The sequence below is a fragment of the Sciurus carolinensis genome, chromosome X (genome assembly GCF_902686445.1).
Source record: "Sciurus carolinensis chromosome X, mSciCar1.2, whole genome shotgun sequence".
Taxonomy (NCBI): Eukaryota; Metazoa; Chordata; class Mammalia; order Rodentia; family Sciuridae; genus Sciurus; species Sciurus carolinensis.
In genome coordinates, this window is record NC_062232.1 from 106,001,884 (window position 1) to 106,027,564 (window position 25,681).

The 25,681-nt window shown below is 36.2% G+C and overlaps 1 pseudogene; it reads right to left on the reverse strand.

The window, feature by feature from the left end:
• Window positions 1-248: 248 nt before the first annotated feature.
• LOC124972632 (DDB1- and CUL4-associated factor 12-like protein 2) lies at window positions 249-1,643 on the reverse strand (annotated as a pseudogene).
• Between the last annotated feature and the right edge of the window lie 24,038 nt (window positions 1,644-25,681).

The window sequence follows — 25,681 nt, forward strand, 5'->3', positions numbered from 1 at the left end:
TTAAAAAACAATCTTGAGATTCCATTTCATCCTACTTAGAATGGGTATAGTCAAAAAGGAAAAAATAACAAATGCTAAAGAGAATGTAGAGAAAAAGAAACCCTATACCTCTCCCTCTCCCTCTCCTCATAGGTGAAGTTGGGCCAGTTACACCTGTAAGACAAAAGAAAGAACTAAAGAACTGCAACATGAAGAAGGAAAGTTATCCTGAAATGACATGTAAATTTGCACACTTTGCAAATGAGGCCTTAACTCCAGAAGCCTGCGTGGTGCCTATGGAGAGCCAAAGGGAGAGGTCCCCCAGCCACAAAGAGCTTCATCTCAGGCCAGTTGTAGCAGTGAGTGTAGAGTGCATTGGGGAACTCCTCCACCCCACCAAAGTAATTCACCCAGAGTTCATCGTGGTTGAGCCAACCTCTGCCACAGGTGAGTTTGAGCTTCCTCCCTGTGGGTCCCAGAAAGGAGTCCGAGCTGGCTGAGGACCTTTCTTCCAGGAACTTCTGGGCATGAATGTCATAGAAGAGCAGGGAGCCATGGCCTGTGCCCACAGTGACTATGTGCTGGTAGAAGCTCAAGGAGTGCACACCTGTGCTGCCATATTGGGAACGCAAGGGCCGAATGTTCTGGTGGACTTGGAGCAGATCCAAGAAGGATACATGAGATTGAGAACCCACTGAGTACAGGGACAATTCATCGCAGTAGGTCAGGCACACGTTCTCTCGGCAGTAAGGCAGCCTGATGGACAGCAGCCTGGATAGGGTGCTCTGCGCTTTGCACAGGTGGAAGTAGCCATCCAGGGATACTGCTTCCAGCTCCTGGTTCTTGCTGCTGAAGGCCAGGGCCCACACTTTGTGGTTACCAGAGGTGCTGCTGGCCCTGGAGATGGCCTCTATGTCCCTTGGATAGATGTGGGCATATGCAGTGAACCTCCTGTTGTTTTGCTGGGCAAGGATGCCATTTGTGTCAGGTTCCACATGCCACAGGGCCATGTGTTGTTGCAGGAGCCACTCACAGGCACAGTATCACTCAACCAGGTGATGGAGAAGATTCAGTCTTTGTGACCATGGTGGTAGCCCAGGCACAGGGGATCCAGGTTGGGCAGCTGGTACACCGCCAGGCTGTTGGGATTTTCACCCCTATAGCCAAAAAGATCTTGGAGGGATTTAGTTCAATGGCATGGATACCACAGGTCTGCTGATCCTGGGTCAGGACAGGCAGCCTGTCCCTCATCAGGGATATGAGTGTGATCTGGCCCAACTGCACATCCACCACAAAGAGTTTGTTAAACTTGGTGCCACACGCCACCTGCCTGGAGTTCACAGCCACCGAGAAATGAAAACCTTGTTGAGGGTGCCCAGGGACAGCAAGCGCTCAATCAGCAACTCAGGCAGCCTCTGCACTGTGTAGCTGTGCAGCTTGCCTTCGAAGCCCAGGAGCCAGGCGCCCCTCCACGCACCCGCTGTGCGACCCCTCAAGTAATAATTCACCAGTGAGTTAAGACTGACTGGCCGCTTCTGCTTCTTGGGCTGCAGTGGCCCCTCTCTGTGCCCTGCTGTCAGCAAGTCCTGAGAGGAAAAGCTTCCTACACCAACCTCGAGTGCAAGCGCTTCCCGCTTCTTGCTATCTGTCCGCTGCTGGGCCATGATGGCCGGCGGACAGGCGGCTCCAGACGGGATGAGGCGACTGTGAGTGGTACTCTTGTCGGGCATAGAGGTGGCTGGCATGGCATCGGAGGCTTAGGTGGAGGAGTCTCTGTTTCAGCTGGGAGCTTAGGGTTTCAAGGACCAGGAGACCGCGGCGACCACCAGGAACTGAATCGCGGTTTTCAGCAGCAAAAAAGATGATGGCGTTGAGGCCATGCAAGGAACTCTTGGCTGGAGGGAGCAGAACACCAGTGCAGCGTGGTGGAGAGGTTGGCACTGGTGGCCTGGACCTGGGCGAGGTGGGGAAAGTGTGGTAGTCGTCTGGGAAGCAGCAGCAAAGTCTGAGTGAAGAGAGGAAGGGCTTGAGAGGCTGAGGTCAGGGGAGTGAAGGGTGGGGGAGGGAAGGAGGAGGGAAAGTATAGGATAGCACTTGCTGGGCTTGCAGGTGGAGGTCACAGGAGGAGGGGTAAGAGGGTGAGGAGCAGAGGAGGTGGGTAGATTTCTGGAGGGTGTTGCTCCAGAACCCCCAGTACAGAACACATGGCGTTTCATCACCTATTTTATTTGTACTTGAATAAAATTTGAAACCTAAAATATAGTCAAGTACAGGATTAGAAGGAACCTTGACCATGATCTGCGGGAAGAAGCAAATAGCATTTGGTATAATCCTGTGAGAATCTTGAACTGACATTAGACATTGAAATTGGTAGCAAAGGGGTGTTTCTAAGAAGCAGGGGCACCCCCCACCTTCCTGCTCCTTCTTTTCTGTAAGTCCCTTCTTCCTCAACCCTTCGGGTGTGGTATCTTAAACAATTTCAACCAAATATCCCCCCCCCACCTCCTCAAATTAAGGCATCTGAGCTCCTGCACTAGAATTCTCTGAGGAGTGCTTTCCAAATGCAGATCCTTTCCCCTTGTGTTCTGCCTATGATGTTCAAAATCCCTTGGTTGGTCACAGCTTCAGAACCTGTGCTGATGGGGGAGGTGTTTACTTTCTTCCAATCCTGAGGAGGTGAAGTGAAATTGTGCAGGGGGTGGGCACGTTCCTTTCTATTGGTGGGACGATCAGTTAAACACAGCCATTGCAGGCAGCTGGGCAGATCACCCTCTCCACTAGGCCTTGGGGCAGGGACTTGGGGAATGAACTGGATTTCCACATGCACAGAAAGACAGAAAGTACTTTGCAGAAGGAGGCAACCATGGGTATACAATGATGAGACCATAGAGATTTAGAACACAAATTTTCACTCTTGGAAGTCAGAGTAGACCTCACATTGTTGCCTCAGAGTAGCCAATCCAGTAGCAGGACCATACCTAGTACACTCAGACACAAAGATTTTAATTACACACTGATTGGTACATAGCACAGAGAAGCTGGTGGCTGATATCAACTCTGCACATGTCCCAATCTTCCTTCTCAAAAACCAGTTTGCTGAGCAAGTGCATGTGAGGATGAATTTACTTTTCTGACCAATCAGGGAAGAATGTAGGAGCTACTTCCATGCCGCTTTCTTTCCCCTAACCATCCCTGAATCTTTGGTTGTTTTTTCTTTCTCCTTTCCCAGTCCTTCTTGTAATTTCACTCACATACACAATTTCCATGTGCAAGCCATAGGTCCTTCCCACCACTCCATTTCAGCAACTGCATACCCCATTCTCCCCAACACTTTTCTGCACCACAGATATGATTCTTCTCTATATATTTCATCCCTTGGCAACAGAAGTGTTAGAAAAGGCTGGTGATGGTGAACAAGAAATTAGGAAACTTTCTTGGGGAAGGAGCTACCTTTTGTTTTCACAGGTGGATGTAGTATAAATAGAATCTCAGAAGTAGACATGGAAAAGACACAACTAGTGTAGAGAAGAGGATCATGAACTTTAGTAGGACATTAAAATCACAGGGACAGCTTAATAAATATGGGTATGCCTTGACTCTAACCCTAAAAATTTAATGCAGATGACCTGGACCATTCTTTGAGAAACACTGATCTATGATCTCATCCATGTGGAGGTAGGATGTGTTGAAGATAGGAGATCAACATCTGCAGTGTACTTCAGGGTTACCCTGAAAATGGAAAGTTTTCAGGCAAATACTGTGAAAATCTTGACAAATTGAGCCTAAAGCAAAAAAGTGCCCTAGGCAGGGAAATTGTACCCTCAGCGTATTAGAAAATGTACAGCTTAGTATACTTTATTATTATAATTTTACTGCCTAATTATAATAACAAATATTGCTATAGAACTGTTTCAAATATTATCTTGTTTAATCCACTATTAATATGATCCACATTTTGTGTGAGGAAATTGCAGTTTGGAAAATTTATGATTTTTGTCCAAAGACAATGAATTATTAAGTGAACCCAAGTAGTATGAATCCATATTTGATGTCCTTGTATTTTGGAGAAATGAGTAAATATTGTGCTAGTGATATAGTTTTCATAAGCCACACTTCCTTGCAGCATCACAAATAATAGAATATAGGAATGGAATATCTGTAAAAGTTGCTTGCCAGGAGCAGAAACTCTAAGAGCAGCTGTGAGGGATTGTTTCCATCTATGAACAGTGGTAATTCTGATTGAAAGGGCCACCTCAAAGCTCTTCAAGAGCAGCAGCTAAACAAACTAGCAAGGATCAGTGTTAATCACTGTGATGTTATCCTATAGTAGAATGATCAATAGGAGAATCAATAGCAAACAAAAACTAAGAAACATATCTATCTCCTTTTTTCCTAGGACCAAGCAAGCCTCAAAAGTCTAATAAGGTCCCATAGAGAAGAACCCTTAAAAGTTAACAACCCTAGAGAGTCTACCAGCCAGTTGTGTGCAGTTTGGACTCCAACACAATTTGGCTTTGAAAAACAAAGTTGTGTGTTGTATCTTTCTTTCATATTTCACAGGAGAAGAGAATATCTATTACTCAGGACACACAAAATCAAGGAGATGGCATCTGTGTTCTGGGGGATGAGGTATTACAGATAGCATAATGGCCACCCTTTACACACTTAGTTCCCTTCCCTAGGTCACAATGCCATGTCCTTATGTTCATAGAGGTGGACATAACTCTGCAAAGTATTATGGAGATTTAATAAGGGAGACTTCCAACTCCGATCAGCATAAAATAGCCCTAATTGCTTTCATGTCCTCTTGTAAAATTTAAAATCTCCTGGACACAGCCTAACTAACAAGTAAAGGAAATCTATGAAAAATGGGGAAAAAAAGATAAATGGACTTGGGACCTCAGAGTTCAAACAAAGACAGGATCAGAGTTCCCTGGATTTTCTTATTGTGTCTTATATATCCTGGACAGAAGGCTGAAGAAGTCTCCAACCCAGAAATCTCAACGGGTACAAATGGTAACATCTCTAAGAAAAGTCTTTTGTACCAAGGCAAAAGGTCTGAAATAGGGAGGCCTAACAATGCAAAACCTTTTTTTGACAACACATGCCCTTCTCCAGAAAAATAAACCAGGAGAAGATCTTCCCCGTCTCACTTTGCCACACACTATTTCACTGGGGTCAAGTGTGCAGCTGATCTTGCATTGTCTCTGAGGCAAAGCTGGAAGTATACACTGATTATCTGGTAGGGATAATGTTGATGTGTTTCAATGGTAAGTTAAGCCTCTACCAACACCTCATCAATGAGATTTAATGAGAGGATTTGAGAAGGAGCTAATTACCACTATGTTTCACCTCATCTTCTTCACTAGTGTCAGTATGGCTCAGTGTGGAGTGGAGCTTCCATTCCTACCCTACACCAATGAGACTGAGCAAGGATAGAGGAAGCACAACTATTTTTGTTCCTCAAGAAATAGTGTGCTACACAAGTAGAACAATTCCAAATAAATCCACACCAACACATGTGATAAATAAAATTCTGTAAACTAACACCAAGAAACCATCCAAAACAAACACAGAAAAATGGCATAACAACTATAGGGGAAAACCAAACTGAATAACAGTAAATTTCTTATCTGAAACAACAGAGATCAGAAGGAAGTGCTGAAAGAAAAGATGCATGCATCAACCATAAATTCTTTATATATCAAATACTTCAGGAATGAAGGTAAATAAAGACATCCTCACGTAAAGGAAAACAAAGGAACTCATTGTTGCAAAACAACCTTGAAGGGTGGCTAAAGGAACTTTCACAAGTAGAAAAGTGATCGTTAAAGAAGACTTCTCATCTCAGGAAAGAAAAGAGAATAACCAAATGGGTAAGAAAGTGATTAACATAAGAAACCTTCTTAATTTTCATGAGTTTCAAGTCATACTTGAAGGTATACATAAAAATTATAACACAATCGGATATGGTTCTACATGTATGTACAGGGAATATTGAAGATGATATTTAAAAGTAGGGAAGGTGAAGGGACCTTATTGAAAGAAAGAGTCATACACTTAATTTATTGTATAAAACATTGACGACAATATGCTATGATGTTATGTGTCTATGTAATAATACCTAAACTAATCATCAAGAAACTATACAAACTGATACATAAAAATACTGTAAAATATGAAGATAGAATCTAAAAAATTAGGCCCAAATAACCCATAGGAAATGGAGAAAGAAACAAGGAAAAGAGAAAACAAGAAATTGACAAATCAATACATATAAAAGTTAGCTTAAATACAAATGGTGTAAACATAATATGACAAGGAGACAAATTCACATAAATTTTTTCCTTGATACATGTGTGTAGAACATACATTAAAGAAAAATAAATAAATAAATTTGCTTTATAAACAAATGGTGCTCAGAAAACTAGGTATCCATATGTAGAATAATGAAACTAGAGCCTTATGTCCCACCCTACACAAAAATCAATTCAAAGTAGATCAAAGACCTAGAAATTAGACCAGAAATGCTGCAGCTACTAGAAAAAAACATACGGTCAGCACACCAACACAACAGTGAAGTCACCAACTTCTTTAATAAGACTCCTAAAGCTTAATAAATAAAACCAAGAATGAATAAATGAGATGGCTTCAAATTCAAAAACCTCTTTATAGAAAAGGAGATAATTAAGAACATGAAGAGATAGTCAATAGAATAGGAGAAAATCATTGCCAGGTACTTCTCTGACAAGTGATTAATATCCCAAATAATTATGTAAAAATGAAAGTGCTTGGGGCTGAAGCTGTGGCTTAGTGGTAGAGCATTTGCCTGGTATGTGGGGTGCCCTGGGTTGGATACTCAGCATCACATATAAATAACTAAAATAAAAAAGATCCATTGACAATTTTAAAAATATTTTATAGAAACCAAAATGCTTAATTAAAAAACCCAACAAATACTCCAATAAATAAATGGGCAAATGAACTAAACTGACATTTCTCAAAAGAAGATATACAAAATCCTAAGAAATATATGAAAAATGTTTAGCATCCTTAGCAACCAGGGAAATGCAAATTAAAACTACACTCAAGCAGGCACAGTGGCTCACGCCTATAAGTCCAGTGGCTTGGGAGGCTGAGGCAGGATGAGGCAGGAAGATCGAGAGTTCAAAGCCAACCTCAGCAACTTAGCAAGGCCTTAAGCAATTTAGCAAGGCCTTAAGCAACTCAGCAAGACCTTGTCTCTAAATAAAATATAAAAAAAGGGCTGGGGATGTGACTCAGTGGTAAAGCACCTCCTAGGTTCAATGCATGGTACCAAAAAAAAAAAAAAAAAAAAAAAGGAAGAAAAGAAAAAAAACCCTACTGTTTTACTTAGCTTTTTCATTGACTGTGACTAAAAGACCTGACCAGAACAATTATAGAGGAGGAAAGGTTTATTTAGGGGCTCACAGTTTCAGAGGTCTCAATCTATAGACAGCAGGCTTCATTCCTCAGGGCTCAAGTTAAGGCATGACATCATGGTGGAAGAATGTGGCAGAGGGAAGCAGTTCACATAATGATCAAGAAGCAGAGAGAAAGATTCCATTCACCAGATACAAAATATATACCCTTAAGTCATATCCCAATTCCCATTTCTTTTAGCCACACCCTACCACTTCAGTTACCTTTTGATTAATCCCTATCAGGAGATTAATTCACGGATTGGGTTAAGACTCTTATAATCCAATCATTTCTCCTCTGAATCTTCTTGCATTGTCTCATATGTGAGCTTTTGGGGGACATCACATGTAAACCATAACATTTTGCCCCTGGCCCCCAAAGCTCACATTATCTGACAAAGCAAAATACATTTAGACTGTTCCCAAGAGTCCCCACAGTCTCAAAAGTTCTGAGATTGCTCAAAGTTTAAGTTCAAAATAGTCTCTTAGGTTCAAGGCAATCTTGCATTGTGAGCACCAGTAAAATTAAAAGCAACTTACCAGTATCCAATATATAATGGTACAGAATAAACAATTTCATTCACAAAATTAGAGGCATAGAAAGAAGGGATAGGACCAAAACAAGACTGAAATCCAGCTGGACAAACAAGTCCTATAGCTCCATGTCTGGCATTTGGGGCACATGGCATCATGATGTTCTCTCCAAAGGGCTTGTGTCACTCCGTCCCTGTGGCCTTGTTGGTTGCAGTCCAAGTGGTCTTTCTGTTGGCTTCTCTCTGTTTGATTACTACAGCTTTCGTAGGACCACGTCCCACATCACTGGCATTTCTTAATCTCTGGGGTCTCCATTGCAACTTTGCTTTCCTCCGCACATCTCCATATTTTGGTTTTTCAGGTACCTTAGGGACTCCAACCCTGCTGCACTTTTGTTGGTTTTCCAGGCCTTCCTCCGAAATCTTGGTGGAAGCCTCCCTGAACCCCTAACTCCAGCATCCTGCGTTTCTGCAGAACCAGCACCACATAGTTGATGCCAGAGTCTACTATCATTTAGAGAAGTAGGCAAGCCTTTGAGGACCCTTGCTGCAGCAACCGAGTGTCTAGGTGACTGAGCAGGTTGAGAAAATTTCCTAGGCCCCCTTGTGCAAGAAGGGTGCCTCACTAATCTCTTCTCAAGAGAATTTTCACCTTTAGTCCCTTGAGTTTGAGATGGGTGTGGTCTTGCCAGCTCCTGAGATGCCCTCAGGTCATCTTTCTTACAGTCTGTGGGCAAAGTCTTTAGCATTTCTTTAGTGGAGGTAATGTCTTTAACAACTAGGGCTTCCTTAGTCCCAGTTTTATTTTCACCTTTCGAGTTCAGGTTTTCCAAATACTTCTACTCTGCTTTTTGCTCCTGAATATCAAAATAAATTTGACTAACAGCCATTAGCAATATCCATGCCACCACCTGAATGCTATGTTACCTAAAGATTTCTTCCTCCAGATTGTAAGTAGTCCATCACTTTTAAAATCAGTCTCATAGAAAGTCTCAAGACACCAACAAAATGCAGCTAACTTCTCAGCCAGAACATAATACGAATGGTCTCTAGTTCAATTGTCCTCCTTCTTCTAAACACTTTTGAGCCCTTTCTTCACAATCCAGAGTCCAATTAGCATTCTAGTTTCTGAGCCCCCACCAGAATTAGTCATTAAGCTCCACTTACAGCAACCTAATACATTTCCAGCTTGCACTACTAAGCATTTTAAAATTCCTCCCACCAATTCCAAAAAGTTTAAAATGCTTCTGAACCATATAGTCAAGTTAGTTACAGCAACAACCTCACTTCTGTTACCAATTACTGTATTATTCAGGGTTCTCTAGAGGAAAAGATTCAATAGGAAATACGATTATAAAAAGGGAATTTATTAGATTGGCTTACGTGACCAGAAGCTGGATAGTCCACAATTGTTGTCTGTAGGCTGGAAAGCTGGAAGAATTAGTAGCTGCCCAGTCCAAGAAGTTGAAACCTCAAAACAAGAAGGATCAACAGTGCTACCCCAGTCCAAGACCAAAAGCTTATGGAAATTCCCTGGAGAACACTGGCAGAGTCAGTTTTGGAAGAGTGAAGGAATGAGATGTCCTCAGGTGATCATAGCAGCAAACGAGAACCCGTTCAAGAAGAATCGAGCTTGCATCTGCAGCTGCTTCCTTGTTCTTCCCACTTTATCCCATCCAAGTCACCACCCTATTGGACAGTGCTCTCTATGCTTAGGAAGAGTCTCCACTTCAGTTAGCTATCCCACATGTCAGACATTCCTAGACACACCGTCAATGAAACACTCAGAAACCTCCTGCTCTTTGGCCTCTTTTAATCCAAACAGGTAGACAATTCAAATTAACCATTACAACTACACTGAGATTTCATCTCACTCCAGTTAGAACGGTTGTCATCAAGAATACATATACTGGGCTGGGGAGATAGCTCAGCTGGTAGAGTGCTTGCCTTGCAAGCACAAGGCCCTGAGTTCGATCCCCAATACTGCAAAAAAAAAAAAAAAAAAAAAAACATATACCAACAAATGGTGGCAATGATATGGGGAAAAGGTAAATTCATGCATTGTTGGTAGGAATGCAAATTAGTACAATTACTTTGGAAAGCAGTATGGAAATTCTACAAAAGACTGGAAATGAAACTCCCACAAGATCCTGTTATCCCACTCTTTGATATTTATCGAGAAGTGCTGAAGTCAGCATACTATAGTGATACAACCACATCAATATTTATAGCAATGCAACTCACAAAAGCCAAATTATGGAACCAGTCAAAGTGCTCATCAATAGATAAATGAAGAAATAAAATGTGGTATGGAGATTTACTTAGCCATAAATAATGGAGGCTTATTTAGCCATAAAGAATAATAAAATTATTTCTTTTGCTCACAAATAGGTGAAACTAGAGACTATAATGCTAAGTGAAATAAACCAGACTCAGAACATCAAGGACCAAATGATTTCTTTTATGTGGAAGCTAGATAAAAATAAGAATGTTTTTTAAAAAGGGGATCTTACGAAAATAGAAAGGAGAATAGTAGAGTTGAGAGGAAGGGATTGAGTGGGAAGGAGGAAGAATTAGAAAGGGGAGGATCTGAAGAATGAAGCTGACCAAACTATGCTATGTATGACTATATCACAATGAATTCCACTTCATATATATATATATATATATATATATATATATTTTTTTTTTTTTACAGTGTACCAATTTTTAAAAAAAGCAATTCATTAATAAAAGGAAGACCAATCAAGTATAGGAAGGGGATCACAATGAGGGAAGAGATGAAGGAAAGGGTCTGTACTGGGGATTGAAATCAAGAAAACTATGTTATATTCATTTATGAATGTGTCAAAATAAACCTCAAAATTATTTATAACTATAATGAACTAATAAAAAATAAGGAAAAATGAAAGTAAAATTTTGCATTAAGAATGTTTTAGTAAATAAGAAACACTAAGGCCAAATAAATAAAAAATTTAATTAGTAGATACAGATTGTCAAAGTGGATTTAAAAGAAAATCTTATCAAAACATACTTTCTACAAGTACTGCTTCAAATATGACAAAAATAGGCTGAGCATAAAATGATAGAAAAATATATAATGCAAATATTAATCATAAATAACAGATGAGATTTTATTGATATCAGATGAAATAGACTTCAGAGTGAAGACAATTTCTAGAGTCAGTTGGGATCATTTTATAGGACTAGAGGTATTGCTGCATAGGGAACATATAATCCTAAATGTGTATGTGAGAAACAAGAGAAACTGAAAATACATTAAAAATGGTGGAATTAAAAAGAAAAATAGACCAAAAACACCCCACTGAACAATTGATATAAACACTAGATAAAAATAAGCACAGATATAGAAGAATTTAGCAACCCATCAAGCAACCAGACCTCATTAACATATATAATACATGTCATTCAACAAGAGCAGAATATACATTTTATTCAAGAGACCAAAGAATTGAGGTGTAGTGGCACATGTGTGTAATTCCAGTGACTCGAGAGAATGGGTCAGGGAATCTTAAGTTTGAGAACAACTTCAGTAAATTAGCAAGGACCTCAGCAAATTAGTGAGACTCTAACTCAAAACCAACAAAAAAAAATTAAAAAATGAATAAATAAATAGGGTTGGGAATGTAGCTCAGTAGTAAAGCACACCTGGGGGTTAAATTTCTAGTATCAAAAAAAAAAAAAAAAAGAGAGAGAGAAACCTCGACACCTCAAGTGAGCAAAGAATATTCACAAAAACAGATCAAATATAGATCATATACTGGGACCTAAAACAACCTCAACAAATTTTGGTACTGAATTTATAGAGTATATTACCTGACTAAAACGGAATCAAACAGGGAAAGAATGACAGAAGCAAAGCAGGGAAATTTCTAAACACTAAATAATAAATTTCTAAATAATGTGTAGGTGAAAGAAGAAAGACTTAAAAGCAAAAAAATACATAAAAGTAAGAATGAAAATGGAATATATCAAAATACATAACACACAAGTAAATCAGGGCTGAAAGGGAAATGTATAGCAAAAAATGCTTACATTAGAAACAAGGAAAGATCACAATCTAGGTTCTCATTTCAGGAAACTAGAAAAGTAAGAGTGAAATAACCCGAAGGCAAGCAGCAGGAAAGAATAAACGTTAAAAGTAGAAATTAGTTAAATTGAAAATAGGAAAATGGAAATCATGAAAAAGAGTAGATTTTCAAAAATATTCAGTCATACTGATAAACCACCCCTAGTAAAAATAGTAGAAATGAGAATGAAATAGAACACATCATTAAAGACCATGCAAACATCAAAGGAATAATAAATATTTTGGTCAACTTTTACATATGAGATTTCAACAACTTAGAAGAAATGGACGAATTTCTCAAAAATACAAGCTACTACAATTTACCCAATTGTGAATAGAAAATTTAGGTCTCTTTGTAACTATTAAGGAAATTAATATTTTAGAATTTCCCATAAATATGATCTCCATACACTGATAGTTTCGCTGCAGAATTTTATTAAACTTTTAAAGAATTAACACCAGTTTATAAATCTTTTCCAGAAAATGAAAAGGAGGTGTCTTAGTCTGCTCAGCCTGCCATAACAAAATATCATCATTTAGGTCGTTTAAGCAACAGAAATTTGTTTCTCACAATTCTGGAGAGTGGAAGGTATGGCAATGTAGGTTTCTTTTAGACTTTTCTTGACTTATACAGTTTCCTCTCACAGCATGGTCACATGACCTCTTTTTTGTGTGTGAGGGTGGAGAGAAAAATACTTTTCTGCTTCTTATAAGGCCACCAATTCAATCAGATTAGGATCCTACCGTAATAATCTTATTTAGCCTTAATTACTGCCTTGAAGACTCTGTCTCTGAATGTAGTCACATTGGGCTTAAGGGCTTCAACATATGATTTTGGGGAAGACATACGGGCCATGGTAGAAGTCATCAGCACAGCATTAGAAAATCTAATCCAGCACTCTATAAAAAAATTACACAGAGACCAATTTGCATTTATTCTAAGTGTTTACAATTGAATCAATATTTAAAAATGAAGCAATGTGAACTACCATGTCACCAGTAGAAAGGAGAAAAATCACATGATTATAAATCACCAGACATAGAAATATCATCTGACAAAGTCCACTCTCCCTAATGATAAAAAGTCTCAGATACCTGGGAATAGAAAAGAATTCCCTCTACTCTGAAAAGAACATGTCCAAAACTTTAAGTAAACCTCTTATCTCAAGGTGAGAAATAGATGCTTTACCTCTAAGATTAAAAACAAGGTGAGGGGTTCTGCTTTTACCACTTTAATTTAACTAAAACTAGAATTTTTCTCAGTCTAGTAAGACAACAGAAGAAGAAATAAATAAAATTACTTCTGAAAGGAAAGAAATGAAACTCTCTAATTCCAGATACAATGATTGCTTATGTAGAAAAATCTCAAGAAGTCCAGAAAGACAGTTGCTAAAATAAGTGAGTTCATAGAATATAAGGTCAGTGTGTAGAAATCGGCTTTATTTCTGTACACCAATGGTGCAGAAATAAATTAAAAACATGATATTTAAAATCACATGGATGAAATGAAATATTTACATATACCCTTGCCAAAATATATACAGAATCCATGTTAAAAATTATAAAATAGTAATGAATGAATACAATTAAGACCTAAATAAATACCACATTTATGTACTGTAAGGTAGAATTTAGTAAAGATTTAAATAATCCTGAAGTTGATATATTGGTTTAATGCAATTCCTCTCAAAATTCCAGCAAAATATGTTTTGAGATACGGACAAGCTTGTACTAAAATTTATAAGGAAAGGCACAGGCCTGAGAAAAACTAAAGTATCTTGAATAATGTGGGAGTAATTACTCTACACCTTATTAAAGTTTTTATCCATCTACAGTAATTAAGACAGAAAAATATTAGTGGTGTGATAGATATTTTGATAAGTGGAACAGAATGGATAATGTAGGTACAAAATCAGTTTAATATAGGAAGGAAAATTGTGCTTTAGAAACTATATATCTATAAACAAAAAGTGAACCTAAATCTAAACCTCAGTCTTACAGAAAATTATCTCTAAACGGATCACATGCTTAAATTTAAAACAAAAAAATCATAAAACTTTTAGGAAAAATCTAGAAGAAAATCTTTGAGATAGAAGGCTAGGCAGAGTCTTTAAACTTGACATAAAAAGCATGATCCATAAAAGGAAAAACTGATAAATTGAACTTCATCAAAACTATGAGCTTGTGTTCTGTAAAGGACCCTGTTAATTGGAGAAAAGGATAAGCTACCTACAGAAAATATCTGAAAACATATATCAACAAAGAACTATCATCCTGAATATACAATGAACTCAACATTTTCAAAATAGTAAATAACAAAATAATACATTAAGAATACTAAAAAAATGTGAATAGGCATTTTTTTAATTGTAAACAAATGGGATACATGTTGTTTCTCTGGTTGTACATGAAGTAAAGGCTTACCATTTGTGTAATCATACATTTATGTAGGGTAATGGTGTTTGATGCATTCTGTTAATTTTTCTTTCTCCCCCACCCCTCCCACCCCTCTTTTCCCTCTATACATTTAATTGAAGAGGATATACAGATGGTGACTTGAAAAGATGTTCAAGATAATTAACCATAAGGAAAGCAAATATTAAAATACAGTAAGGTATCATTACACACCTATCAGAAAGGTTAAAAAAAAATAAGTATAACAACAAAATTCTGACCACGATCCTAATAAACTGAGTCATTCTTTTTATTGATGGTAAGAATGTAAAATGGCATAGCCACTCAAAACCTGGCAATTTCTCAGGAAAGTACACATGGCCTTTCATGCAATGATACATTTGCACTCCTAAATATCTACTCTGGAGAAATTAATACACACATTCACATAAAACCCTGTGCATAGATATTTATAACAGCTTTATTTGTAATAGTTAAAACCTGGAAACAAACCAGATGTTCTTTCACAGATGAATGGTTAAACACTGGTATATTCATACATGGACTAGTACTCAGCAATAAAAGAGAACAGAATATTTATACATACTGCAGTTAAGGTAAATGTGGAGGGAACTATGTGGGTGAAAAACAAGTCAATGTTTAAAGATTGCATACTGTATGATTCCATTTATATAGCATATGTTTGTGTGCAAGTGTATTGCTATGGATAGAACCCAGGACCTAGCACATACTAGCAAGCACTCCATTACTGAACTATATTCCCAGCCTGTATTTTTATAAAAATTCTTGAAATGACAAATTTCTAGAACTGGAGAACCAATTTGTGGTTGCAGAGAACAAAGAGGGGAGTAGGTGTGGGAAAGAAGTGGGTATGTCTATAAAAAGGCAATATGGATATCACTGGAGTGATGGGAATATTGTGTATCTTTATTTATTAATGCCAACATTCTGGTCATGATACTTTATTATGTGTTTTTCATTGGTAGAAATTGGATAAAATGCACATTGTCTCTCTATGTGAATTTACAATTATTCAAAAATTCTGAAAAATAATTTAGAAACCATTAAGAAAGAAAGCATATAATAAACCTAAAATGCTGAAGAACAGTCAAGAAAGAAAATTTTTAAAATGATATTGCTAGCACCCATTCATCAATAGGTCTAACATTAATACATTTGACTCTACCTCCAATTTTGAAGTTATACTTTTGACTTGGCTGTAAGAACATTTGAGGGTTAGGTAGAGAAAAGTACAATGTAATAAGATGCCTCTCTTCCTTCTTGACATTTCTCATTTTATCATATACAACTCAAAAGCACCTAAGTAGAAACAATCCATTTAGCATTAAAGTCACCTCATAATTATACCTAAGGAGGCTGCAAGCTAACTTGAAGAAGGTGCTGGTATTCCATAAACAGTATTCCTTAAATAGTGAGTAGTCATATTTAGTACAAACCATGCTGGTTAGTGTGCTGAACTTAATATTCAGTTACATCTTTAATAGGACCCAATAAGGGGTTTAGACAGGGGTTGACATTCTCATAGAACACACAAGGATAGTGAATTCTTACACACAAATTCCAAGCAAACATACTTGGTTCGTTTCAGTTTACATATGATACACACTACTATACTAAAATATTTAATACATTCTTGAACACACACAAAAAATTAATGAATTAATTAAATAAGTAGCATTATCAATATGTTCTTTAATTTTATGGTTCAAGACATGTCTTTGTCCATAAAAATGTTGATTTGTTTTAAAATCTTTATTATCATTTTAAAATACAGCTAATATTTAATGATACAGCCACTTCAAAGATTTGGTTTTATGTTCAGTTTTAAAAATTTTAGCTGTTTTTCCCACATCTGGATTAAGTGGATATCATAGCACAAAAAAGATACTTGATGGAGTTACATAGATCTAATTAGAAGAGGCTGATTATTGCTTGAATTGTGTTAATCATTATTTTTTTTTTTTTTTTTTTGGTGCTGGGGATCGAACCCAGGGCCTTGTGCTTACAAGGCAAGCACTCTACCGACTGAGCTATCTCCCCAGTCCCTCATTATATGTATTTTAATCCCAGTCACCAATTATGCATAAACTTTAATCATAAAAATACAACTCATAAATTTTCAACTTATTTGAACTCCATCCATCAATTCCTGCCAATTAATTTAGCAGCACTATAATTCGTATTTTCACAAATGAATTGGTATTTACTGAAGTTCTTCATTTGGAAGATGTTTTTAAAAAAGGTTATAAATACTGTTTCACCAGAAATGTAAAAGTGGGCCTTTTTCTCCACATTCACGCCACCATCTATTATTGTTTGTGTTCTTGATAATAGCCATTCTAATTGGAGTAAGATGAAATCTTAGAGTTGTTTTAATTTGCATTTCTCTAATTACAAGAGATGTTGAACACTTTTTCATATATTTATTAATTGCCTGTGTGTCTTCTTCTGTAAAGTGTCTGTCCAGTTCCTTGGCCCATTTATTGATTGGGTTCTTTGTATTTTTGGTGTAAAGTTTTATAAGTTCTTTATAAATTCTGCAATAAGTGCTATATCTGAAGTGCATGTGGAAAAGATTTTCTCCCACTCTGTAGGCTCTCTCTTCACATTATTTATTGTAACCTTTGCTGAGAAAAAGCTTTTCAGTTTGAATCCATACCATTTATTGATGCTTATTTTGATTTCTTGTGCTTTTGGAGGCTTGGTAAGGAAGTCTGGTCCTAAGCCTACATGATGAAGATTCTGGTCTACTTTTTCTTCTATTTGTTGCAGGATCTTTGGTCTAATTCCTAGGTCCTTGATCCATTTTGAGTTGAGTTTTGTGCAGGGTGAGAGATAGGGGTTTAATTTCATTTTACTGCATATGGAGTTCCAGTTTTCCCAGCACCATTTGTTGAACATTGTATATTCAACAATGTGTGTTTTCTCCATTGTAAGACTCCTTTGTCTAGTATGAGGTAACAGTATTTATGTGAATTTGTCTCTGTGTCTTCTATTCTGTACCATTGGTCTACCTGTCTATTTTGGTGCCAATACCATGCCGTTTTTATTACTATTACTCTGTAGTATAGTTTAAGTTCTGGTATTGTGATACCCACTGCTTCACTCTTCCTACTAAGGATTCCTTTAGCAATTCTGGGTCTCTTATTGCAAATTGGTGCAGTCACTCTTGAAAGCAGTACAGAGATTCCTCAGAAAACTTGGAATAGATCCACCTTTTGACCCAGTTATCACACTCCTCTATTTATACACAAAGGACTTAAAATTAGCATACTACAGTGATGCAGCCACATCAATGTTTATAGCAGCTTAATTCACAATAGCTAGATTGTGGAACCAACGTTGATGCCCTTCAACAGATGAATGGATAGAGAAACTGTGGTATATATACACAATGGAATATTATTCAGCCATAAAGAAGAATAAAGTTATGGCATTTGCAAGTAAATGGATGGAGTAGGAGAATATCATGCTAAGTGAAATAAGCCAATCACAAGAAAACAAAGGCCAAATGTTTTCCCTGATATGTGGATGATGATACGTAATAGGGGTGGGAGTGGGGAATGAGAGAAGAATGGAGGAACTTTAGATTACATAGAGGGAAATGAGAGTGGGGAGGGAAAGGGGTATGAAAGATGGTGGACTGAGACAGACATCATTACCCTATGTACATGTATGATTACATGAATGGTATGAATCTACATCCTCTAAAACTATAGAAATGAAAAGTTGTATCCCATTTGTGTACAGTGAATCAAAATGCAGTGTGTAAAAATAAAAATGAAAAAAGAACAGAAACAAGAAATACTGTTTCAAAAGTTCTTATTTTAAAAAATATATCAATATGACAATTTTATTTTCCAAATTTCACACTTTAGTTGCATTCAGGAGTAAAATCACATAAAGATAACGAATTCAAATATTTATTTTCAAAATCTTCTCTTCATAACAAGATTTTTTTTCAAAATTAGTATCTTCTTTTTCAATCATCAGTAAATTTCCAACATTGGCCTGAAGGGAAAATTGTGGGTTTTGTTATTCTTTTTGTTTATTTTTTAAATGTACTAGTTAGCATGCTATTAAAAACTTGTTGCCATTAAAGAAAAGGCCAGCAAATTCAGAACAATTGTTTTTCTGTAATTTTTATTGTAAATATCTTACTATATAAAGGTCTTCATCAATGATATGCACTTTTATGTAATGTTCAATATATGAAAATAGACTGAAAGTTCAGTTTTCCAACCCTCCGACTGATGGTTTCCTCTCTAACACAATACCTAACATTATATGGATATAGTGAGTGTTTTAGACATCTTTTTTGCCTCTGTGACTAAAAGATCTGACCAGAACAACTTTAGAGGAAGAAAAGTTTATTTGGGGGTTGACAGTTTCAGGGGTCTCAATCCATAGACAGTTGGCTCCATTCCTTGGGGCTTGGGGTGAGGCAGAACATCATGGCAGTAGTGTATGGTGGAGGGAAGTGGCTCACAGTAGTGATTAGGAATCAGAGAGAGAGAATCCACTCTCCAGATACAAAATATATACCCCATGGACACACCCCCAGTGAACCACTTCCTCTAGTCACACCCCACCTGCCTCCAGTTAACACTCAGTTAACCACATCAGGGATTAATTCATTGATCAAGTTAAGGCTATAACCCAATCATTTCTCTTCCAAACCTTCTTGCATTGTCTCACATGTGAGTTTTCAGGGGACACCTCACGTCCAAACCATAACAATGAGATTGACTATCTGTAGATTCATGAATTTTAACTTCTTTTTCAAATGTGAAAAATAATTTAAACATAGTCAGCAGTGAGCAGTAACATAGGTTTGATTTCCTGAAGGCAAAGCCCAAGATGGAGAATTAAAGTTGCTAGATAAACTATAAGATGTCCAATTAAATCTGAATTTCAGATAAACGGCAATAAATTTTTGTCCCAAATATTGTGTAGGACACATTGATTTTTAAAATTATTTCTATTTTGCTGGGAACTTAAATTTAGATTGATTTGTAGTATTTTTATTTGTTAATTATGAAAATTCTACATGTGATTTGTTTAGAAAGATTTCTTTGATAAGACTAATAAAAAAGAGTGAGGGAAGTAAGATGGGGCAAGGAAAGAAACAGTGCACAAATTTGGGCTCATTAAGCCTGACTCTGTTTCCATGGGGAGATACAGAGTATATGATACCACAAAAATTGTCCTGCCCAGAGGCAAGTACCTGTCAGCTTCTTATAGGACTTCCATTCCCCTCTCTGCCTTAGGGAAGGCATGGCATTCCAGTCATTCTTTATGAGGTGCTTCCTTTAAGTTCAGAACAATTTTCAGGAAAAGGATGCACCTGTGATCTATTGACATGTTAACAGTGACTATAATCATGACAACTAAGGGATAGGTGAACCAGCCCAATAAAGGATATCTGGGCAGGGCACCAAGACTATGTAATAGGAGAGGACCCTGGAAACATGGCAAACTGAATAAGGTCACCTTCACCATACATTCAAACTTCTTACCTTTCCTGGTCAAATACATGTAAGAGTCTACAAGCATTTCTGCTCTTTGGGCGTCCCACTGGAGAGAACCTGTATCTTTTCTATCCTTAATTTGTTGATTTCTTTGTTATTGTAGGTAAGTATAACTTAAGTTAATGCATATATTCAAGATAAAGCAAAACTTGAAATAAAATCTAACAAAGGAGATATAAAATTCTATTCAATCTAAGTGACAGAGATAACCATGTTCATTGTGTATTTCATACTATATAAAGCATAAAAATCAACTTCCTGTAATAAATAAAGGTCACTAGACAAATGAGAGTTTGGGAAACATTTTAACACAGATGGCCAACAAAGCATTGATATCTATAATATACCAATAAGTGTTATATACTCACAAGAAAAAATCCAAACACTCTAATAGAAAAAAGGTATAGAATGAATAAATAGTTCACCCATGAACATATGAATGATATTCATATTTACTCACAGAGAAATTCAAATTAAATTTTAAGATATACTATTTTATCCATAAGACTCATAAAATACATAGAATGATAACATCTGTTGCTGAAAAAGATGCAAGAAAGAAAACTGTCAGACATTGCTGACGGAAATGTAAGGTGTAATTATTTTGGGAAGCATTTTGTTCCATCTGTTCAAGTTAAAAATACATTTTAAATTCTTTTTCTTATTTTTATTTGTTATTTTCAGTTACACATGACTGTAGAATTTATATATATATATATATATATATATATATATATATATATTTTTTTTTTTTTTTTTTTTTTTTTTTGGCAGTGCTGGGGATCAAACCCAGGGCACACACAAGGCAAGCGCTCTACCAACTGAGCTATCTCCCCAGCCTTATTTTTATATATTTATACAAACATGGACTGTATCTTATTCTAATTAGAATCCCAGACTTGTGGATGTACATAATGTTGAGATTCACTATGGTGTATTTTTCATGTTATCTTCAGCTCAGCAATCTCACATCTAGGAATTTACCCAATAATATAAAACCACCAGTGTAGAAAGCATTGTCTGCACAGATACTGATTACAGAATTATTCAAAGGTAAAAATACCTAGAATTAAAATGAATGTCCCCAAATGGAGAATTGATTGCATAAATTATAGTAAAGTCTCAACATAGAATAGTATGCATCTACTTAAGTATATGTTTGAGCTATGGTAGTTGTTTCAGATATATTTCTAGTACGCATTGCTGAGTGAGCAAAGTGCTATAAGTGTGCATGTTACCAGTTTTAGAAACAAACTGACCAAAGCCCTATGTGTATATACACATATGTAAGAAGATTAATTAAAGAACCTTATTTTCTCTTTTCAATTCTTATTCTTCTTATAATACTGTCATGTAAGAGCTTGATTATTGAAATTGTTGCAGCCATCTTACTAAAATGAGGAAAAAAGAAAGTGAAGTTCACCTGTCATTCTAATGCTATTGAATTGATGAAGGGATTCTGAAAATGCCTGACTGCTTCACCCCCTTGTACTGTAAGATAATTTAATTATTTCTTTCCTAAGACACTATTAACTGGGTGTTCTGTCATTTGCAGCCATGAGTATTACTAACTGATATTGATCTACACCTGGAGTGTGTTTGTGGGTGGTGTGGAAAAGAACTGATATGGGGGAAGGAGAGAGAAAGAGGTAAGGCAAGCGAAAAGGAAAAAATAGAAATCCCACAAAATTCTGCATAAATAATGTGATTACATTTCTGTTTATTTAAAATTCTGCATGTTATATGTGTATAAATGTAATTTTAAACTAAAATAATGCACAAATTAAATGTCTAATATTTTCTTTGATACCTCAGTGGATTATCTTGCCTTTACCATTTTTGAGATATAATTTCATGAACTATCATTTATTCAGTTTTTACTAATAACACAAATACTGTGACAAAGTCCTTAATATAAATCATTTTATTAACTATTGCAAAACTTGAGGCATGTATTTTTCTCCCCTTAAATGTGTTAGGAAACAGAGGTATAAGAAGTTTAAAACAACTCAGCAAATTCACAGAGCTGCAGTGGAAGAACTAAGATTGAAATGTACATTGGCTTTCTTCCAAAGGCCATCCACAGGATACAGTATGCATTTTGTGTTGTGTTTTTGCTTATAAAAACAAGTGATATAGTGAGGTGTTGGTTTATTTCTTTGAAGAATAGGAATAACTTCTTTTATTTTTAAGGTACAACACAGGAATAAAATGCTAAATGTACACCTCAACTAAAAATCTTGAACCAGCTGCTGAAAACTATTAGAATAAATTTAAGATATATTGAATTCTTTATTCAAGTGCCTGGTTCTACTTGCTGAGAGTTTTCTTGGACATGTCAAGTCTTTCACAATTATTTAAAAGAAATATAAAATATTATTTCTTTAATTATTTAAAAGAAATATAAGATTATTTAAAAGAAATATAAAGTTTAAAGCAAAATGCATAGTTTATGCAAGAATCAAGAGAAAATATGTAATATTTTCAATATTATTTTGCTTCCTATTTTCCTAATTCCTAACCCAAATAATTATAGGACCAAAACATGTCAAAAGAGAGTTTATTCCTGGTTGATGTTTCCTAAATTATGATGAAAAAAAGGTATGGGGAATGTACATGGTACCTACCTTCCCAAAGCATGACTGATGGTAAACTGACTGCCATTTATCACTTTTCCTGCTGGAATACTTTTTTGGGTCATGCTTTATGTCATATGGCTCTGTATTCCTAGTTTCAGTTTATTGAATGGGGTGGAGGCACAGGAGTAATATAAGTCAATCCATGGAAAGATAGGTGACTATATCCTAGTCAAAAACTGAACTGGAACCATGAAAATCTGTTTCAGTAATTTTATGTAATAAATGACACCAGGAACTCAGTATGCACTTGCTAAAACCACTCAAGAACAGAATCTTAAAAACTCTAATTTGGCAGAAAAGTGGCAAATGAAGTTGAACTAATCAACTGTAGATCATCTCAATGAATTCACACAGATGAACCCAAAATATGACTTGTTGGTGTATAAAAAATATTCTTGGTTGCTATGATTTTCCTAAAATCTTAAGATAATTATTTACAACCTCTGTAATCTATTCTACCATGTTTTACAGAAATTCAACACATTACTTGGTCCAGTTGGACCTGCTGAGCTTCAAAACTACATAGAAGATTGGTAAGCTCAGGAGAACAAGCTCTTACTTAGGCTTATCCCTAGGTGTTGTTTATACTTAAGCAATTTATTACCCCCAATGGAAGCTCCTGCTTCAGTCTCCAGAGCCACTGGGATTACAAGTGTGCACCACCGTGCCTGCCCTTGGCATCTTTTCAATAGCAATAATTTATCAATAATTGCCCTCCCACAATGGCCTAACAAGAATATTGTATTTTGACCAGAATTTTCCAGTTTGAATAGTTGAATTCAGAATTTTTTAATTCATTTGAAATTCTAAGTTTGAATGAGAGATACCTGTAGAAAGGAATAATTGTCTTTTTTTCCCATTTCTCTCATTTCTTTAACAGCTTTATTCAGGTATAATTTATATATCATAAAATTCACCATTTTAAGTGTACAATTCAATGATTTTCAGCACATTTAGAAGAGTTGCACAACCATCACCTTGAGGCCATTTTAGAAATTACTATCACACCATAACACCTCACACCAAGTACAATTGATTCTATCTCCATCTCCAGTCCCAGGCAATCATTAATCTTATTTGTAAGTAATAATTATCTTAATAATAGGTATTATTATTTGTAGCTCAATATAAGCCACATATATCAAATCCTCACAATGATCCTACTCTACAGATGAAATGACTGAGATAGTCTTAATCTCTAATAAGTTTCAGAGATGAACACTAAATTCATTTCATCTCAAACCCTGCTAATGCACAGTCTTAGTCAGCTTGTGCTACCACAAAACAAACAAACAAACAAACAAACAAACACAGACTGAATGACTTAAAAAACAGAAATTTATTTCTCACTTTTCTGCAGGTTGGAAGACTGAGATCAGGGTGCCAGCAAAATCAGATTTGGGGGAGGGGACTTTTCCTGGCAACTAGAATATGGCCTATCTGGGTCTTCACATGGTAGAGAGAAGAAACTGATTTCCCTACTTTTTCAGTCAGGGCACTAGTCCTACCATGGTGCTTCACTCTCATGACCTCACCTATACCTAATTACCTCCCAAAAGTCCCATCCCCTAATACCATCACATTTTGAAAGTTAGGGTTTCAGCATAAGGATTTGGGGTGGGGGGGCAAACATTCAGTCATAATTTTATAATATGCACCCCAAATTTTTGTGTAGATTTTTAAAAATGTGTTATGAATAATCATTCACAAAACACTTTGCTAAAAATAGATGTTCCACAGTGAAATGTCTTTGGTTGTAGGTGCACACTGTATTTCCTTCAGAGAAATTCAAAATGCATACTGAGTATAATCTCTGATGTGTTTTGTATATATGAAGTTCATTTTACTTTAGTCAGTGTTTTCCAAAACTTGTATTATTATATACTCATCCACATAACACACTTTGCCTATTGTCAGCTTCTGTCAGTCATGTTTTGTGTTCTTAACACACATCCTGTGTGGAATTTTGACTATAGGTTATGAGAGTTTGAATAAAATAGTGCATTTTATAAGGCCAACAAGAATGAACACAAAGAAGAAGAAAGCTGAATCGAATGAAATTCGTGATTCTCTCAGTGAACAAACAAAAAATCTAATGCAGGTGACAGGGACAGTATGGAACTGTAGTATGTATCTATGTATTATGCTCTCTCTCTCTCTCTCTCTCTCTCTCTCTCTCTCTCTCTATATATATATATATATATATATATATATATATATATATATATATATATGGGTTGTGATCCCAGAGACACTTTATCCCCAGCCATTTTTTAACTTTTTTTTTTTTTGAGACAGGTTTTCTCTAAATTGCCAAGGCTGACCTTGAAATTGTGATTCTCCTGTCTGAGAATCTCAAGTTACTGGGATGACAGGTATATGCCACCATGCCTGGCTAAATTTTATATATTTAGTATTCACCATCTCATACAGATGAATAATAATTGTGATGGTGATAAGAACTATAATTATTATATGAAAGACAAAGGCATAATAATTGAAATACAACTACTTCATCATTGGTGACTTTTAAATATCTAGAAAACAGATTATTATACACAATTGAACACACTCTATTCTAACACTGCAGCACATGACAGCTTTTATGTCTGTTGTTAAAGAACTTTGTTGAAGGCACTCACTCTTTAAAACAAACTTACATGCAAAAATCAATTGTAAAAGACTCATTTGACTCATGCTTCTACACAAAGTTTCAGAGTAGAAGTGATGAATTTTAAAAAAGACACATGAAAGCCTTCAGAGTGTGAAATAAATTTCCACCACCCCATTTTTAAATGTCATGACAGACCTAGAAACAATTAAGTGAATATAACTAATTAAAACCAAATTACTAAATCGATAGTGTAATTTAGCCCCAACTAAAACTCACTCTAGCAGACTTGAAATACATAGATTTGACAAGCTGAGCACTGGATCTCAATTAGACAATATTCAGCCACTAGCCAGGAATTTTGGAGAAAAATATTTATTCTTACATTTGAGATTAATAATGAGGTATAAGAGAATGTTT